Source organism: Telmatherina bonti (assembly GCF_933228915.1).
Source record: "Telmatherina bonti genome assembly, chromosome: 20".
Lineage (NCBI taxonomy): Eukaryota > Metazoa > Chordata > Actinopteri > Atheriniformes > Telmatherinidae > Telmatherina > Telmatherina bonti.
The window spans coordinates 12,911,113-12,928,612 of NC_136618.1; the positions used below are offsets into that span (position 1 = coordinate 12,911,113).

The 17,500-nt window shown below is 39.8% G+C and overlaps 1 protein-coding gene across 4 annotated transcripts in view; it reads left to right on the forward strand.

Moving 5' to 3' along the window:
- Positions 1-17,500, forward strand: part of ctnnd2a (catenin (cadherin-associated protein), delta 2a) — a gene marked incomplete at both ends in the record, with an annotated part of 230,044 nt that overhangs the window by 123,650 nt on the left and 88,894 nt on the right. The gene's annotated exons all lie outside the window — the stretch shown is intronic.

Consider the following 17,500-nt stretch of genomic DNA (forward strand, 5'->3'; position numbering starts at 1 on the left):
AAGAGGCAAATGTGTATTTTAATAGGATTTTATAGCATAGTCTGTGTATTCTACATTTGTTGCATGCATCAGTAACAGACTGAGGTCACTATGTTGCAAAGAGCGAGTATGATCCAGGGCAGAGGTGATGACACTGACACAAAGAAAACTCAATAATCGCTAATGGATGGGAGTGAAGAGAAGAGGGCGAGTTAGGATGGGTAAAGGGAGAGAGGAAGGGGAAAAGGAATTAGTAAGGATGAAGCCAGAGGAAGGGAGGCTCAGCAAGAGGTGGAGAGGGAAGAGAGTAGATGCATGAGGAGGAGAGAGTTAGAAATTGGGAGGGGAATTTGATTTTTGGAGACAGAAAAATGGAGGCTGGTCAGGAGATGACAGACAAAATGGAAGAAGTTGGATGAACAAAAGAATGATGGAGGAGAAGCTCTAAAGCAGATAATTATCCACCTTGATGCTTTGTTTATGCTTTCCACTTTAATCACTCCATGTGAAAAGATGGTCGCCCCTGCCGGGTTTCCTTTTGAAAATGAACATTAAAGACAATGTAGGGAGTGTAATGATGGGCACAGACTTACAGAACCAATAAATACAGAGAAGAAGACAGAAACTAATGGAGAAACGAAGAAGAGAATGATGAAAGGGAGCATAAATAGACATTTGTTTAGGGAACAGCATGTCTTGAGAGGCTGAGCATGAAGAATGAAGAGAGGATGAGAGCAATGTGAGGTAGCAATGGAGAAAGACACGAACACTGACTCAGGGAAGATGGGAGTTAAGGACCAAAAAGGTGGGGAATGTTGTTATTGTTTCAAAGCTTGCAAGCTTAGGAGGCATTTAATCGAAGCTGCAAAAACATTGTAAAGGGGGAGTTATGGTTAGACACTGGGGCATTCACTGTGTTGCACTTTGCTGGGTTGAAAACAAGAAAAAAAAAAATCATCCGAAGTGTTTTAAGATGTGAGATGTGAGTATAAAATGTAAAGAAACAGCATCATGTGACTAAAACTCACCTTAATTAATTCAGTTACAATTTGTCCAGAAATCATAACTCTTTCCATCAAGCAACTAGGACTGTAGTGGCAGTGATATTTGGTGTTCAAGTACTTTTTATTCCTAAAAGAAATTGTTTAAAACCGTCACACATTCCCATTATGTCCAGGATGTTTCTGTACTGCTGAGATGAAATTGCTATATGATGTGATGTGGTACGACATGCCATTGTCACTGCTTGCTATGTATTGTGAGTGTCTGTTGGCTCAGAGCCGGAACACATCACTCTATTCATGGGAAAATGGTCAGTAGTGACTCTGTGCGTGTTGATGTGTGTGTATATGTGTGATATTTGCATGTGATAATGTGACGAATTCAGTGCAACAAGTTCCTCAAGTGAGAGGTGGCGTTATAATGCTCTGAAGGTTTGTATTGTCAGGTGGGCTTATGTGCACATACTGGTGAGGATACTTCTTCCTGTATTCCCCTCTGGTGATGACTATCTTAAGTGCATTTCTGTGTTTGTTACAAATGGTTGCATGCCTCTTCCATGGAGAAGCCTGCTTTAGATGGTGATAGATGCAAAAGCAGGGTGGAGGGGTATGTATGTGCATGTGCACATGTGTTGTAGGTCTTTATGACTTGACAGGTGGAAACGCTGCAAATGAAATCCACTCACATCCTGGTTACCTTTGAGAAGAAGCAGGAGATTTGGATTGTAACAGCCCTTTGTGTTTACTAGAAAAAGTGAATTACATATTAATTTTTTGTTCTTTCTTTATTTAATTTAGTTTTTAATGATAAACGTAAATTATTATAACCTTCACCTTTATTATCACATTCTTAGGTTTGGTTTTGTTTTGGGTTTTTTTGTTTGCTGAAATATTCTTTCCTTTAACTACCACTTACACTTAAACATATAATATATTGTTACTTAAATAGCCTCATATTTTTAGGTATACACTGTATAATACAAGATGCCATTATGATGTGTCTAAACACTGTAATGTTCATACAGAAAGATGCAAATGTGGCAAGAACAAAGTGTGTCAGTAAATCTTATTTTGAAAAGTTATTCTGCACATTTATCTGAAGCTGAACAGGAGATTAAGGTCACTGGTTCGGACTTTGGTGCAATCTGTGTTGGTAAATTTAAACCTAATTTCGAACTGACGCAACTCTCATGCAAAATAATGGCAAAATTTTGCCATAATAAACACTGAAGATTTAACTTTTCATGTGTTTTATTTTCAGTCTCTTATCCTTTCATACACTCAGAAAAAATGGACAGATGTGACTTAAAAGCACAGAGGACAGAGAACCAACGGGCTTGTAAACGAGGTTTGCAAAGTGTTTCAGCACCACGGACAGAGACATACAGTATGAGGCTTAAGCTCTGCAAAAACAGCTCCAATATGTACCTGCAGTTTCTTCCACCAAAGCAACCGTGCTCTAAAAATCTCATTTTTCAGTTTTAAAAACAAAATAATTATTTAGAGAAATTACTTTAGAATTATTATATTTAAGATTAGTTAAACTATTCAACACTGATCCTTTAATCTTGTCACAGGATAAGACAATGCTGACTAAGCATGTCTTATTTTACAGATAACAGTTACAGTCATCTATAATAATTTCTCATGTTTCAAGGGACTGTTGCAGTTAGAGAGGCAACTGCTACCTTGTTGCCCTTTGACATCCATCTGTGTTATATATCAGGAAAACACAAGGGGGAGAGAAAAATAAAGAGGCAATGAGCGAAAGATAAAAGGATAGGTTGGTAACTGGGTGACTCAGGCAGAGCGAGTGTGGAGGGGAGGGAAGTAAGGGTGTGACAGTCACAGTCACAGGGTGAACAAGGGATTTGGAGAAAGGAAAAAGGAAGGAAGAGAAGGGAGATGGTTAGAGGAAAGAGGACACACTCTGTTGGCTCTCAGCACGGCCCAGGGGTAATTTCCTCTCCACATGAGAAATGCATGCTGGGATATAAAATCACCTCCAAGGGAGGGTAATGATGCATTGCCAGAACCTTGGCCCTGAGGCACAGCTGTGTGTATGTGCGTGTTGGCGTGTGTGCGCGTATGCGTCTGTGTCCTGGCCGTCATCCCTGCCTGTTCTGGGTAAATTGCCCATTGTAGTTATTTTCCTTTTCTGAGGTGGACTATCTGTTTGTCTCTGTGTGTGCGTGTGTGTGTGTAAGTGTTTGTGTGTGACCTTGGGATAATAATAACACTGTGTGTCTTCCTCCAGTTTTGCAACAAGGGGTTTCATCCTCAAACTGAGGCCTGGGATGGAGAGGGGTGACCACAGAAAGACAGAATGATCAACAGAGCTCCACACATATTAACATTCACACAAATGACCTCACACATTTTAAATGCTGCCAAGAAGGATTTAAGTCGTTGTGGTCGATGGACTTTTTGTGATTATTCGTGATGTGTTGGCGTGATGTTCATGATTGGTAACAAATTTGTTGTGTTGGTTAAATTCAGAGGTTTCAGTTCTTTTTTTTTTTTTTTCTCCTCCCAAATGTCTTCCCTTTACATACACATGCAGACGGCTTAAAGGAGAAAAAAGACTTAATGTGTAATTTTTCAGCTGTTTCATACTTCAGTGTAAGGGAATAGATGCATTCTGCTTCTTCTCCTCCCACCACCTCAGTGCCGCTCTGTCTCCTGGCAATGATGGTATTTGGGGAGGATTATGGGAAAATGTCACAGCAGCAGAATTACTGTATATCTTCTCTCTTCACCACACCTCACTTCCCCTCGCCTCTTCTCAAGCTTAGAATTGAGAACCTCACAGCCTGCAGATTAACATGTAATGTATGCCATTTTTTACTTTAAACATACTGCAATTATGTTTTAAAACACCTTTATATGTTAAAATAACAGGTTAAAGATGCTATATCTCCCTTCCTGAGACAGTGGTACAGCAATTGGATGTTTCCCCCCCCCCCCCCCCCCCCCCCCAGCCTTAGCACAGCACTTTCAATGCTCTGTTATCTTTTGTCTCGGAGAAATGTATCTTTGCATTCATTTCCTTTTTATGAACCCGCCACTCCACACACATAATGTCAAGTAGCTGTTGCTCTCTTTTTACAAGACACATTCTTTCATGGGGTGCAGTTGTTAAGGTCAGTGAGTTGTATTTCTCTTGTGCAGGAGGGGGATCTTGACCTTTGATAGCTGCTTGCAGGGAATCAAGCCCTGAGCCCTTGTTATCAGACTCTTTGTGATTCAGTAACGACCGGAGAACAAAAACAAAGCTCAGTTATGGAGAGAAGTGCAGAAGTTTTATATAAGAATGCATCCGAAGCTGATAAGGGAATATCAAGTTTGTTGGAGAAATAATAAAACTGAAAAAATGACTGCAAATGCTTTTTTGCAGTTGTGGTGCTGATTTGTAAATCTAATATCAATATTTCCCAGTTGTAGGTTGCTGGTGATCACACTTAGCCTTGCAGCTGTGTCTGTTTTTCCCCAGCTGCAGAGGTACAAAAGCACCTCATCATCTCATCATCTCGTAACACATCCCTGTGGAACTGCACTCACTAAAATAGGACACTTATTGCCCGCTCATGCTCACACACACAGAAAACCCACAGAAACTCCAAACAATGTACTTTTTAAATGAAATTTAGTTTTGATGTGTTTGTTAAAGACTTGTGGTTATGTTGCTTAACACTACAATGACAGGTAACCCGATGCGAAATGGGTTTTTTTTACCCCTCAGTCTAGTTCAGTGTCAAGCTGGGAGCCGATCATAGCGATTAGCAGGTGAGACGTGGCGTACATCGTGCACAGGTTGCCAGTCCTTCCCAGGACCAACTCAGAGAAAGACACACAATCATGCAGACAGGAAACATACTTGTCTTTGGATGGGAAGGAAACCGGAATGCCTGGAATGAACCACGGATACACAAGTAGAGCATGCAAACTCCACAGAGAAAGGCCGCTGTTCGAACCTCCCACCAGCCGAGGCTTGACCCGGCGACCTTTCTTGTGAGGCCGTGATGTTAAACACTACACCACTGTGTTGACCGATTGATAATGAAACCCTAATTCCCACAAAGTGGAGAGGTCATGTGAAACATAAATACAATGAATTGTTAATCCTATTTAAAAAAAATCAATTGAATACACTACAATGAAAAGATATTTAATGTTCAAATTGATTACTTTTAGTAAATATCTGCAAGAAAAATATGAATTTGATGCCGGTTACGCATCTAAAGAAGCTGTTGATGGGGGCATGTTTACCTGTAACAGCAGTCTGTAGACATTTGGAAACTGACATTATTCGTTGAAACTTTGTAGGTGGAATTGTTTCCCATTCTTGCTCGATGTACAACTTCAGTTGATTTACAGTCCAAAGTCTTCATTCCTGTATTTTGTGTTAAATAATGTCACACATTTCCAGTGGGAGACTGCTTAGGACTGCTTGCAGGCCAGTCTAGAACTTCTACCATTACACTGTTGCTTGTGTTGCTTGGCATTACCTTGCTGAAATAAGCAAGAATGGCCCTGAAAAAGACATAGCGTGAATGCTGAATATGTTGCTCCAAAACCTGTACTCCCCTTTCAGCATTGATGATGCTTTCAGAGATGTTGCTACTAACACTCCTCCATACCATCACATTTGCAGGTGTTGGAACTTTGTACTGATAATCATCTGGATAGTCCTTCTCCCCTTCAGCCTGCATGACACCACATCCATGATTTCCAAAAACCATTTGAAATGTGGCCTTGTTAGACCACAGAACACATTTCCACTTTGGGTCAGACCATCTCAGATGAGCTGGAGCCCACAGAAACCAGCTTCTGGGTGGTTTTCGTAGATGGCTTTTGATTAGCGTGGTAGAGTTTTAACTTGCATTTGTAGATGTAGCAACAAACTGTTAACTGACAGTGGTTTTGTGAAGTGTTTCTGAGCCCATTTAGTCATGTCCTTTATATAGTGCCATCTAAGACCACAAGAATTCAGTGTAGGGTTTTGGCCTTTCTGCTTACATGCAGATATTTTTCCAGCTTCTCTGAATCATTTGACGATATTATGGACTGTAGATGATGAAATCCATACATTTCTTGCATCTGTATGTTAAGAAACATTGTTCATAAGCTGTTAGACTCTTTGCTCATGCATAGATTATAGAGCATTTGCAAGTTGTTGTGTTCTGTTTTTATTTACTCTTTACCTAACATCCCAGCTGCATTAGAATTAGGGTTGTAACAGACAACCTGTTTTACCTGCAATGAAAAAACTTTATCTTGTAATATCAATATTAATGTTTTCTTTTCCCTTCAAGCTACAGTCTCTCAAATAACATTTTGAAATGTTAGTTAAATTCTTCATCCCTCATGTGTCACTTTAGAATTGGTTATCCTGAGTGTAGTACTTGGATGCAGAGGAAACATATTTGAGTAAAGCTTGCCAATCTCATAAATAATCTCAAACTTGCAAGATCACAGGAGCATTAAACTAAATTCGGTTTATACAAATATGCCCTTGCTGTTGGATGCCAAAAAGCAGCTTTCGAGTGGAAGTTTCGTTCCCCAGACTATCAGGTTCCGTCTGGATAGGGAGATGAAACAGCATCATTTGAACCTTTTTCTATACCACCCACAACTGTGGTGCACTTGAGTAAATCCCTGAAGCTCTGAGGTGTATCAGAGGAGCTGCACAGTAAGCACCAGACTGTCTGCTGCAGGATGTGCCTGAAAAAGCTCACATCCTCCCTGAAACCTGCCCGTTAAACAAAACAAAAGGGGATTTGTAGATGCAGTGCAGGAGGTGAATATTAAGAATTACCAGAACCGTAATTTAGAATGGCAAAAAAAAAAAAAAAAAAAAAAAAAAAAAAAAAAAAAATCCTTATTTATAACACGGAAATTGGCTTTTTCATCGTTTATTTTCATTCAAGAACTTTTGATCAGTCCTGAGCTGCAGAGTCCATCCACTTGTTTTCCCCTCATAATGAAATAACAGTGATGCATCCCACTCGTGCTGATTTGATTTAGAAATATCTCCTCCACCATGCATCTATCACTCCACCTCTCCATCACACACTCTGCAGGTAGAGATTGTTCTTCAGCGATAACGGGAGGGGAGGTGCAGGCATTCATCCAACATCTGAAGTGTTTTCTCCCTTTGCTTTCTCACTGAACACACAATATTCTACACTCTTTTCTCCAGTCCTTTGTGTCTATTCAAGTGGCAGGTCTCTTTTTTTTTTTTTTTAAACCTCACCACCTCTGTCCTGCTCTTTGTCTCTATCAATATTTTCACCTTCCTTTTCACAGCACAGCATGAGACGATTCTGCCCTGCCAACAATAGTCCTGCATGTCTGGATCTTAGTGTTTGTCCTCTTTTTGTGCTTCTGTGAGAGCTCTGTCTCTACACATTAAATAAACACAGTTGCACAGCCTGTATTGTCAGTCAGAATCACACTTTAGTATGTCTCAGGGCAATCTCTCGTTTTACAGTAGAATGATTGCAAAGATAAAGTAAAACTAAGGAGAAGAAACATTTGAAATGAATGGTGAGACATAGATGTAGGGCAGTGAGTGAATGCACAGTGTTGCTGGTGCTGCTTTAACCTTTTGGGGAAGGTTTGTGTGTGTGTTACCATGTGCATTGATTCATACTTCAATAAGTTAGTAAATTCATGCTTAATAGTGTCTGCTTTAGTCCAGTGTGTATTTTGTACTTTTTCTGTATTTGCCTGCATTATTCAGCTGATTTAACACTGCTGAAGTGCCATTTGTCAAACCTAAGGCCCAAGTTTCACCAATAGTGTCTTAATATACATCAGAGTAGATCGATAAATCAGGGCAAAACGACTCAACACCATTCATTCATTCATTTTCCGAACCGCTTATTCCAATTCAGGGTCGCGGGGAAGCTGGAGCCTATCCCAGCCGGCTTTGGGCGACAGGCAGGGTACACCCTGGACAGCTCGCCAGTCCATCGCAGGGCCACACACAGAGAGACGAACAACCACTCACGCTCACACTCACTCCTAGGGGCAATTTAGAGTGACCAATTAACCTATCATGCATGTGTTTGGATGGTGGGAGGAAGCCGGAGTACCCGGAGAGAACCCACGCATACACAGGGAGAACATGCAAACTCCACACAGAAAGGCCACTGACCGAACCAGCGACCTTCTTGCTGTGAGGCCACAGTGCTAACCACTGCGCCACCGTGCAGCCCGACTCAACACCATGTTGTATTTAATTTATTCTGAGATATTTATATTGAATATATAGGTATATAGAATGTGAACTAATAATTGGGGCTTTGGACATAGTTCCCTATTGGACATATGGGACGGATGAGCAGTGAATAATACTGCATTTATAATGGAAGTCTTTTTGTATGTCCTTGTGCATATACATAAAAGGGGCCATATATGTATATATTTGTATGCATACTTGTATGTAGTTTGTGATGTGTGTACAGGTGTGTGCATATGTATGTGCGTATATATGGGTATACATATGAATGTATGTATGTATAAATGGGTGTAGGTATATATCAACATTTAACTCACTAGCCCATCTAATATGGCTTCTCATCTTATGGACGAATATGAGCATGCACAACACCCTTACCTCCCTTTTTTTTTTTTTTTAATTGTTTGTTGATTTTTATGTTTGTTAAATGTCTGAGAACTGGGTTAAATATTTAAATTGTGAAGAAAAAAAATATTCTGAGACAACTTTTACTGGGAGAACGTCACTTGGAGAGTTCAGTTGCTGTCATAACATTTTCATGTAAATGCACTGTTGCAGAACAGTATGAACCACAAATGTTTAACCAAGTATACAGTCTTTAAAACCACAATCAGACTGGTTGCATTATTTTTGGAAATTCTATCTCCAAGTTTTTGTTTGAATGATTCATAAAAGCCACACACACTGTCAGGACTGTCAAACAAGCTTTGCTCTCTCTACTGATAATTCCACTCCTACGTCTTCAGCAGTTTCCTGTTTTTCTTCTTCTTTTTTGTAAGGTTAGACAAGCATGTGGAAATACCAAATGCTTCTTACAAAACAATACGAATTTGCATGGTCCAGTCATTTGTATCATTGAAATGCTGCTCATTAAATATGAAGCAGCAAATTAATCCCAAACTCGGATTATATGAATCAAAGAGGTGAAAAATAAAATGTCTTGGATGTTGTCAAACTTTCTGAAGAGGTGGTGGCACCATTGAGACTGAGAGCACAGTATCAATACATTTGTTCACTTCTCTTCAGACAGTGTGAGTATAGAGTACAGTGATATGCAATTACTGACGTTATGCAACCCCGGCCATGTTGGAGCATGTGATGTATCCGTTGCTTTGCTTTGCTCCTCTTGCTTTTATTCAGACCCTGTTATTTGAAGTGAATGACTGCTTTTAGTCTTATTTTATCCACTTTCAGAGGTTGTGTTTGTGCAGGCATTTGTATGACACTGAGTCCTGAAGCAGTTGTAGAGCTCTATGATGCAGAGCATTACATGAATAATGATACACAGCAGCTAATACAATCTTTATACTGTATCATATCTGTATTTTTTGTCTCTCAGGGAATTTATGAAAGTCAATATCACTACTTTATCTTAAATAACTTGTCTTATCATCATAATCACCTTCCATCTACTCTCATTAAAAATTATTACATGGAGACATAATGTCTGGCTTAAAATAATAAGTACTTGTGCTTTTTTTATTTTTCTGTTTTATCACACTTATTCTTATACTTTGAATACTTTGAATACTTACTTTGAAATTGGGATCATTATCATTCATTCATGCATTCATTATCCTAACCGCTCAATCCAATGACTGGTCGCGGGGAAGCTGGAGCCTATCCCAGCAGCCTTTGGGCAAAAGGCAGGGTACACCCTGGACAGCTCGCCAGTCCATCGCAGGGTGGATCATCAGTGTTTTCAAATAGCTTTAGTAACACTAAAAGTGTTGCTGCACTTTTGTTAGCAAACAGGAGCAGTAGGTGTATGAACTAACTGCTTTATCAATTTTTTTTTTCTCTTCTGATTGCTCTGTCACACACACATACACAAACACACTGCACACAAAGCAATATTGAGATATTAAAACACCCACATCCTAACTCTTACAGTGCCCAAGGAGAGTTTAATCACCTCAAGGTGAACTGTAAGCTAAGTTTACAATTAGCCTGTAATGCGTGGTATGGAGGAAACCGAAAGGGATTGTGGTGCCAAAAGAGCTTCCTAACCCGCCTACTCTTCATAGCAGAAAAAAGAAAAATCTTTTGCAGCAACAGTCCTTTTTGACAATACAACAAGAAAACTCCTGGATTCCTGCATCACAGTTACAGGAAACACAACTTTTTAGAAAAGGGATTAAATAACCCAAATAATGTTATGCATATTTTCTTTGTATTTTTCAAAAGAGCTTCTTTCAGGTCAAAGTTCTGCTCTGCAATGCATTGCAACAAGAAAAAAGATCAAACATGCAGCAGTGTAATAACTTGAGTCAATGCTGTGTTTATCTCTGCAGCTGACTTTATCTCTATAGATACAGTCATATACTTTCATTTCCAGGCATACCGTGTTTAAGAAATAAGTGGTCCGGATTCTTGTCACCCATGACCATTGATTTTTGCAACTGTTCTCCAGGAAAGGCCATTATGTCTTAGTGGAAGTGAACAGGACTCTTTGGAGTGAAGGGAGGATGCGGGGGAGATGGAGAGAAATGACCAACAGACAGTGGAGAAATAATGGATGATGTATGGGAAAATACAAAACAAGAAAACTACTCTTCACATACTCTAATTCTGAAACACACACTTGACTCAGGGAAGGCCTCAACTCTCACTCATGTTCACACATTTCACTCCCGGCAAGAACTCGCCTCCCTTCAGATTTCAGAGCAGAACTTACGGTAAAAAGCTTAGCCTGTCTTTTGGGAGAACATGCAGTTTTACTTAGCTGCATGGGATTGATCCATGTTTTAAAATTGCAGCCATTTACCATTGTTGGTCAAAGCATTCTTGCTCAGTATGGGCTTGATTGTAGATGTTTTGTGCCTTTCAACAATTTAAAGTAAAATGCAGGTAGAAAAAATCTTTGAATTTTCTTTTAAAGCGTGTCCACACAGTAAGCATAATCAAAAAAAAAAATTTAAAAATACAGTCAACATCAGTCAATGACACCGCAAATCCTGAAAAATCTATAATGGCTCATAAATGTAACATAGAAAGTAATATCTAATCTTGCCATTTGTTTGCATGTAATTACAATGATTCCTGCATTCTCACTTCAGAGTAATTTTTCTGCCCAGATACATCTGATGAAGCATGAAAAAAACAGGAAATGAAACTCTTAACCTGTTGTTTTCTTCACGCGGTGTACAATAAATGTCAGATTATTGCCTTATCTTTATCCTTTATCCTTTATCCATCCAGTTTATTGTTCTGCCAAAGTAAGATAAAAGCCAGAGCTTCATCATTATTGACACATGTTCAGAATTTACTGTTTGTTGGACAGTAAAAAACTTTTTTCTTCCAAATGTAAATATACCCAGAGCCTTGTTGAGTCATTTCCAAGTAATTCTGTGGCAAGGAAGTAGATCTTAGCAATGCTTTTTCCAAATGAAAGTTTGACCACAACCAGCAAAGACAAGACAGACAAATTTTTTTTAGAGGCTTTTGACAGAGTTTTTCTTTTGAGTATTTTTTTTTTATTAAGATTGGGGCTGTTTAGCATGTACATAGTCTCTACTGCATACTAGGGCAGCACATAAGTCAGGGCTGCCCTAATGGTGCCACACTAGCTCATCTGGTCGAGCTGGTGCTATGTACACTGAGTAAGCTACAGTTTCTCAGCTCAGCTGCTCATCACGACTCATAGTTGCATGTCATCCTTTTCTCAGTCAAGAAGCAGCAAACACACATCCTCACTGTTTTTTATTGGATGCTTTGTTATGCTCTGAATAAATAAAGCCTAAGTGAAGTTTGATGGTTATATTAATAATAATAATGGACCAGATTTCTGTTGTACTTTTTCAGGCACCCAAAGCACTTTACATTGAATCCATTATTGATTCATTTCTCATTCATATGTGTTGGTAGTAAGCTGCATGTGTAGCCACAGCTGGCCTGCGGCAGGCTGACAGAAACACAGCAGCCAGTGTGTGCCAGCAGCCTCTCTGACCACCATTCATACACCTGCGATGCCAACACTGGAGGCAAGGAGGGTGAAATGTCTTGCCCAGGGACACAATGACAGATTGACTGGGGGAGCAGGATTCAACTGCCAACCTTCCTCCACTGCCTCCTGAGCCACTGCTGCTCCATGGCAGTACGCTAATAATGCATATTCCATTTGTGTTTATATAGTTTAGCTTTCACTGCTGTTTCTTTTCCTTTCTTTTTAAATATGAACAACTTTAAAACGGATGTTGAGAGAAGACATTTAAGCTACAATTCTGACATTTTGTCCATATGTGACCCACATGTTATTATTTTTGCAGTCTGAACAGTACAAATCTGATTTAGTCAAACTGGATCCAGACCACTTCAATATGCGGTCCTTAGTCAGATCAGATGTTTTTTAAAGTGACCTCAGGCTTAACAATCATATCAATTTGCATCTGACTTTTACACCACCAAGTGAGACAGACATCCCGATTCTGCACCAGATGAGCTGGGACAATACAAATATGTAATGGACAAAATATTATGAGAATTTTGCCAGCTCTGATTGCACAACTTCTAAATACACACACACACTCACGTCTAGCACCCATAATTTTTTCTGTCCACATCGTGTAATGTGTGCAACATCAAGTCTGCTTAACACAAATAAAATTAGATCACCCTTAAAGATTGATACTGAGCATTGAAACCCACTATGTGAACATAATTTTAGCCCCTTTTAGGACCCAAAAGGGGTTAATAATCACTGCTTTCAACACATCAAGTATGTTTGTAAATGTACATGCCTCTGAGTGTGTACAAGTTGCCTGGCAAGTCTTTCATGTTTAATGGCAGGATCGGTGTCTGACCTCCGTAGTAAACGTCTGGGTCTGCAAAATAATTCGCAACGTGAGCGATGTACGAGCGTGCATGTGCGTAAACAAACACACTGTCACGCAAGCTCGTACATTGCTAATACCACGCTTGACCTTATCACTGCGACACTCATGTGACAGAATAATTCTGGATAATTTGTGCTTGCATGATACACTGACACACACACATTGACAGTGTGGCACACTCATTAGGAATGAGGCCTTGGGGTACATTTATTGGTCTCACACACACAACCCCTCCCACCCACCCCCCAAAAAAGCCTCCTCATTAGCATCACCACAGTAAAAATAGCTCACCTTTCGTGTTTGTTATTCAGAGGCCAGAGGAGACACGTTGACATGATTGTACAAGTTTGCAAATCAGCACACAATAGGGCAGTAATTTTTCACCGAGCTCTTGTACATCTGCTACCTCAAGCTCACTTCTCTATTTTGATTGACTGAGTGGAGACGGTGTCGATTTGATTGGTCAATTTTTCAATGATTGTTCCCTGAGATGGGATTATTTAAAAGACTCATCTTGGTTTAAAAGAAGCTTGATTAAGTCACCTTGGACTGAGGGTCAGTACACATTTCTCACACCGAATCTTTATTCAGAATCAGTCACTGCCCTGATGCCATTACATGACACCGACAATCTGAAAATATAATCAGCTCTTCTAAGTCCTCTTCTTCGCTTCCTTTGTGATTTACAAGAATAAACTGCTGTGAGTGAAAAGAACCAGTGTAAGTAAGTAGCCTGTAAGTAGCATGGACTTCTACGTTTGAGCTCAGGCATAGCAGAGAGGGAAGACAGTGTTCATTCAGATTTCCAGTGATGTGACCAAGTCTGGCCATAATGATGATCATTGGTTTCCTTCTCAAGATATGAGACATACTTTTGAAGAAAAGCAGCGAAATAATTCCCCCTTTGAGATTGTTCAATTAAAACAAGTTACACAAATACTAATTAAGGTGGATTTACTTGCAAACACCTGCATGTTTTGATGTGTGGATGGCTAATCAATGGAACTGCATTGTGCTACATCGTACATGCCTCAATTTTTAATGAGTGGTCTGTGATGCAGTGTTATGGTTTAGGTCATCTCTGCTTCAACTGGGTCATCTAATGAATGTTTGACTTGAGAGTATGTATTGCTGGCTCATTGTTTGGCTGCATAAACATCCAGTAATTGCACTGTGCAATGGGGCACAAGTGCCACTGAGATAGAAATGACTGATCAGCAAATGCAAGATAATCACTGTGGATGCATGTGTATTTGCAAATATAAGGTATGCTTGTGTGTTTTCAGAGCGTATGCCATACAAGAGTGTGCTTAAACATGTCTGTGTGTTACTGATAGTTTAGGTACATGGTGAATACCTTTGTTTAGCTCTTGTGTGTGTATAAATTAAATTGAGCTGCATATGTGCAGCTTTATGCAACCTTTTCTGGACATGTATTTAAATGAACACCTCCCTGTCAGCTTAATGTCCTTTTCGATTAGGCCTCTCATTCTGTGTGTTCAGCTAATTGCAAAGACCCGGGCTGGCACTTATATTTTCCTTACCTTTGCAAATTGCTCCATGGCCATGCACGCAAATGTTACCCTTGGCCAGCCCCATCCTTACCAGCACTCTAAAACACATACAGGTGCACACAGAAGCTTGTCCTCACACACAATAGAATGTATTCTACTCCAGACGATCAAAAGAGCACAGAGTTGGAAAAGTATGCTTTTACTGGTATATTTTTCTGCAAGTGGGTGACTTGTTTTGCCCAAAGGGAAATTAACAAGACAATGTTGCAGTAATACTTGGTTAGTATCAATACTGGACATGTTCGTTTGGTACAATGGAACGGAAAATGATCTCAGAAGTCGAAATGTGCTGCTCTTAGATCAGAATCTGAATTGATCCGTTGGTCAGTGCAGTGAGAAATTTACAATTGTGGTGAGAAGTTTCCAAACCGATAGGTCTGAACAACCGAACACAATTGTCTTAATGAGTATTGTTTTGCGAAGATGTCATCCCATTATGCAGAAGCAAACAAGCAAGCTGTCTGCAGGAGTAGACGCCTCGCTCTGCATGACAGAACAACCTCCTGGCTGGAATAAATTGAACTACAATCTGATGCTTCTGATCTCTTTATATTGCAGAATTCTCACCACATCATTTACTTTGCAAATAGCCAGTAGAGGTGATTTGTGCACCTGATGATGCTGTTGAAGTTTACTATGCATGGCTAAGGGGGTGGTGGCCTTGAAGCATACTAAGCATGATACAGAGACCATATCTCCCAGCTAACCTGCCCAGCTGGAACTCCTCTGGAAAGGACTTGATCTTCAGGAGTAGCTTGGAGCAGAAAGACACAGGTGTCTCTTTGTCCTTTACTCATATGACACTAAAATAAACCAAGCAAATTTTTAAGTCCATAATAGCCATTCATTCAGGCTGCATTCTGCTCCACACAGTCTTCAACCTCGACTTACCATGCTACTCAACCTATGAAATGTTAACCCTAATAACTTAAAGCCCACACATTAGAACTGCTCAAGTTCAGTCTGTCACCAACTATTTGGTATCCATCATCTTTCCCTCTGTTTCATCCTGCGTTTGTCGGACTAATTCAGCACCCTTCATTCTCCTCGCCAAATCCTTTGTTCACTTTTATTCAACCTCCTGAGCCTCATATTCCCACCTGGATGATGCCAGAGAGAACATGTATTGATTTTTCTTTTTGTCTGTTAGATACAGCACGGCGTGATGAGAAAAAAAAAATTCAGACAGACAGAAACGGAAAGGAGGAGAGTGAAAGGGAGAAATAGTGACAAAGCAGGGTAGTGGTTTGTCTGTGCAGACAAAGAGGGAGGAGAAAGTCATCCTGAAGGGATCAGCTGGATAGAAGCGGCGATCCACTCCTCTCTCCACCCAATTTATCATTTTTTCATCATGTAACCCTTATTCACCCCCTCACATTGTCTTTTCTTATATCTGCTTTTCTTCTCTTGTTTTCTTGTGACTTACCTTCCCCAGCGGGGTGATCTGTAATCACCAGTCATTTCCATTTGCTCATCAGTAACAGAGGAGCAGGAGGGAAGACTTGGTGTTCGGGACCGGTGGCAGAAGATGAAGCGTTTCATTGTAGCTGACTCACCATAGTTTTTTTTGTCCCCCTGTATATTTCTGGATGGGATTCATCCCAGGCTCCATCCACCCTTCAACGCCTATCCATTTGTCTGCCTTGCTATAACGAGCGTCACCCTGTCTCTTCCCCCACCTTTCATTGATCCCCTCCTTTACTGTGGCTGTGCTCTTTGTGGCTTTCAGATGCAGCAAAGCCCCACTCAGAATTTCTTAGCAGAAGAGGAGGACTGGCAAAACATGTAATATTTCTAAAGGCCATGAGGGCCAGAGCAGCACACAAAATCCAATACTGCTGATAGTGAAGTCATTTGTCAAGTTTTTGTCAAATATTCAACTCCTAAAGCCACATGGGTTTGCTCTTATTTTTCTTTTGTGGTCATTTTCTGACTCTTGTTTTTTAAGGATATTATTTAATTTACACCACATTATTATGATTTTTAATAGGTTTCAGGTGACAATTTATCATTTGTGACCAAAAAAGTGATTAAAGCCACATAATAAAGTAGTGCAAAAATATTCAGCAGTATTATAGATCATCTTAATGAGCCATATGCCAGCAGGGTGGAGGAAATGTGAAGTTATGTGCTAAGGATTAAAGAAAAGCTACTTGGACCTTGTTTTAATGTGGCCTGTTGGCCTGACAAATAGATACTTAAGAATTTAGAGAAAAAAAAGGGATTTATCCTCAAATAACTAATTAAAGCTATATTTAAGGCAAGGAACTATAAAACCAATCAGTTATAAGTTTCCCCAGGAATGTTTCATGTACACCTTCACAGGTAGAGTCAATAAAGCCCCTGTGCCACACAAAAGCTCCAGTACTGTCTCTGCAAGGCCAGGTTGGGATGTTAGGAGGTATAATTACCTGTCAGCATGAAGATGGTGCTTCCTTCAAATGGTAGGATGGCGCCAATATTCAAGAAGATCTCTATGCAAAACAGTTCTCCATCACATGCATCCACTATTAATGTTTTAATATTTTAATATGCTAAAATGTCTTAATCATGACTGTATAATGTCCTGCCATTTCTCATCTGAGCCAGTTAAACAGAAAAGAAAAGATGACACAACAGCATTTATGAGGCTGTGTGTATGTAAATAACATACATTAATAATAATGGAAATTATTAATGTATGTTATTTACCATGGAAAAAGATGTAAGGTAGTGAGTCCAAGGTTTAAGAAGATCAGATGTAGACAGAATCAGCAGTCCTGGGATTTACTTAAAGATGAACATTTTATTTTTCATGAATTGTCCATGGTACAATTTTAAAGTGGATCTATTATGTGCATTTCAGGCTAATTTATTTTTATTTCT